General features: G+C 43.4%; 1 non-coding gene across 1 annotated transcript; it reads right to left on the bottom strand.

Moving 5' to 3' along the window:
- Positions 1-2,277: 2,277 nt before the first annotated feature.
- trnar-ucu (transfer RNA arginine (anticodon UCU)) lies at positions 2,278-2,368 on the bottom strand. Its single transcript is given in 2 exon segments — positions 2,278-2,313; positions 2,332-2,368. It is a non-coding gene; the product is annotated as a tRNA-Arg (tRNA).
- Positions 2,369-3,486: the final 1,118 nt, after the last annotated feature.

The raw sequence follows: 3,486 nt of genomic DNA, 5'->3' as shown, positions 1-3,486 counted from the left end.
GAGCTTTCTCTCATACTCTAATTTTACCTTCCTTCTCAATCTTTTAGTCATTCTTTGCTGTTTTTTTATATTCTGTCCAATCTTCTGACCTGCCTCCCACCTTTGCACAATTATAGGCTTTTTCTTTAAGTTTGATAGTATCTTTAACTGTTTTCGTGAACCATGGATGGTGAGTCCCACCTTTGGAACTTTTCTTTCTCGTTGAAATGTATCTATTCTGTGTATTCTGAAATATCCCCTTAAATGTCTGCCACTGCATCTCTATTGACTTATCCCTTAACCTAATTTGCCAGTTCACTTTAGCTAGCTCTGCTTTCATGACCTTATAATTGCCCTTATTTAAATTTAAAATACTAGTCTGGGACCCACTCTCCTCTCCCTCAAACTGAATGTAAAATTCAATCATATTATAATCGCTGCTACCTCGGGGCACCTTAACTATGAGGTCATTAATTAATCCTATCTCGTTGCACAATGCCAGGTCTAGTATAGCCTGCTCTCTGGTTGGCTCCAGAATGTATTGTTCCAAGAAATTATCCCCAAAATATTCTATGTATTCCTCATCTAGGCTACCTCTGCCCATCTGAATTTTCCAATCTATATTTAGATTAAAATCCCCCATAATTATCACAGTACCTTTCTGACAAGCTGCCATTATTTCTTCTTTTATATCCCATCCGACAGTGTGGTTAATGTTAGGTGGCCTGTACACCACTCCCACAAGTGACTTCTTGCCTTTATGATTTCTCATTTGTACTCAAACTGCTTCTGCATCCTGATCTCCAGAACTCAGGTCATCCCTCTCTATTACGCTAATACCATCATTAATTAACAGAGCTACCCCGCCACCTTTTCCTAGCTTCCTGTCCTTCCAAAATGCCATGTCACCTCCAATATTCACATCCCAATCTATGTCGCCCTGCAGCCATGTCTCTGTAATGACTATCAGATCGTACTTATTTATTCTATTTGTGCTCCCAGTTCATCTGTTTTGTTTCAAATGCTCCATGCATTCAGATACAGAGCATTTAGTTTTGCCCTTTTATTATTTTTGTCACCGCTAGCCTTATCTGTCGATTTACTCTTAGATTTGTACATTCTGTCCCTTCCTGTCACAGTCTGTTTATCATTTCCCATATTTATACCTTTCTCTCTTGCCTTGTCTCTCCTCCTTGATTCACCATATCTTCCCAAATTTGATCCCTTGCCCCCACTATTCGGTTTAAAACCGTCTCTACTTCCCTCGTTATGTGGCTCGCTAGAACACCGGCACCAGCACGGTTCAGGTGTAGACCGTCCCAACGGTACAGCCACCTCTTTCCACAGTACTGGTGCCAATGCACCATGAACCAGAACCCACTACTACCACACCAGTCTTTCAGCCGCACATTACTTTCTCTAATCTTATTTGTCCTATGCCAATTTGCACATGGCTCAGGTAATAATCCAGGGATGATTAACTTTGAGGTTCTGCTTCTTAATTTGGTGCCTAGTTCCTCATACTGACTTTGCAGAACCTCTATCCTTGTCCTGCCTATGTCGCTGGTACCGACATGGACCACGACGACTGGATCCTCCCCCTCCCATTGTATGTTTCGCTCCAGCCCTGAGCAGACGTCCTGAATCCTGGCACCGGCAGGCAACACAGCCGTCTGGACTCTTGCTTTTGCTGCAGAGAACAGAGTCAATCCACCTTATTATACTGTCCCCTACTACCACTACATTCCTTTTTTCTCCCTCTTTGAGCCGCAAACACTTACTGCAGACGTGTTTGCCCTGGATCACACTGGCATCCAGGAACTCCCACATGCTGCAGCTGTGACACATCACCTGTCCTGTCATCCTTAACGTGTTTCAATTAACTACTTAAATATTTTATTCAATTATTCATTTTATTGCATATTTTATTAAACTTACCACTAGTTTGTTTACTATTTTAAACGTTAGGACTAAAATGGATCTTAATCACTTACCAGATGCGCATCAAGCAGGTCGGTTCTTCCAAACCAATCAACTCCCTGCTTGCCTGTGATGTCACAGCTTACCAGATCCTCACCAAACAGCTCCTTGCACTGCACCGAAGAAAGAACCAAATCCTGTCTCCTCACCCCAGCGGCTCTCTGTTTCCCTGCTCTCACTCTCCATTGTGACGTCACTCCTCGATTTTTTTTTCCCCTGCTCTGCTCCTCTCTCTCTCGCTCTGTCTCCGAGTCTGTGCTTTTGACGCATTTCTTCATTTGTTGTTCCGTTGTGCTCCTCTGTTTCTGGTCCAAAACCTGACTCTGGCGGGACTTGAACCCACAACCTTTGAATATCATCTTAATCATTATTTAGAAGTCCAACACGCTATCCATTGCGCCACAGAGCCTCAGACATTTTTATTAACATCACTAAGGCCTTTGATCTTGTCAGCAGAGACGGCCTCTTCAAACTGCAATGGAACATCGGCTGCCCTCCTGACCTCTTGGGCATCATCTCTTCTTTCTACGAGAACATGCACAGTTCCATCAGTTACAATGGAGCAACATCAGACGCTTTCAAGATCAGCAGTGGGGTAAAGCAGGGCTGCGCGCTGGCGCCAACTCTCTTAGGAACAGAGGAACATCGGAGTAAGTAATTCAGCCCGTCGAGCCTGCTCTGTCATTCAATTCGATCATGGCTGATCACCTACCTCAAAGCCCCTTTCCCATGCTATCCCCATATCCCTTGATGTCATGAGTATCAAGATTTCTATCAATTTCTGTCTTGAACATGCTCAATGATTGAGCTGCCACAGCCCTCTGGGGCACAGTATTCCAATGATTCACCACCGTCTGAGTGAAGAAATTCCACCCATCTCAGTTTTAAATGGCCTACTCCTTATTCTGAGACGATGTCCTTTGGTTTTAGACTCACCAACCAGGGCAAACATCCTGTCTACATCCACACTGTCACGCCCTGTAAGAATTTTGTCAGTTTCAATCAGATCACCTCTCATTCTTCGAAACTTTAAGGAATACAGGCCCAGTTTCCTCATCAGACAATCCCACCATCCCAGGGATTAGTCTGGTGACATAAAAACAAGAAATGCTGGAACCACTCAGCAGGTCTGGCAGCATCTGTGAAAAGAGAAGCAGAGTTAACGTTTCAGGTCAGTGACCCATCTTCGGAACTGACATATATTAGAAAAGTCACAGGTTATAAGCAAGTGGGGTGGGGGTGGGGCAAGAGATAACAAAGGAGAAGGTGTAGATTGGACAAGGCCACATAGCTGACCAAAAGGTCATGCAGCAAAGGCAAACAATATGTTAATGGTGTGTTGAAAGACAAAGCATTAGTACAGATTAGGTGTTAATGGACTGAATATTGAACAGCAGGAAGTACAAACCTGAAAAAAACAGTAGGTAAGCAAACTGAACAAACTGAGATGAAATGAAATAAATGCAAAAAAAAGATTAGTCTGTTGACCCTCTGTTTCACCCCCTCTATGGCAAGTGTATCCTTCAT

Source organism: Heterodontus francisci, unplaced genomic scaffold (genome assembly GCF_036365525.1).
Source record: "Heterodontus francisci isolate sHetFra1 unplaced genomic scaffold, sHetFra1.hap1 HAP1_SCAFFOLD_61, whole genome shotgun sequence".
Classification (NCBI taxonomy): Eukaryota; Metazoa; Chordata; class Chondrichthyes; order Heterodontiformes; family Heterodontidae; genus Heterodontus; species Heterodontus francisci.
This window is presented reverse-complemented; position numbering and strand designations above follow the sequence as displayed.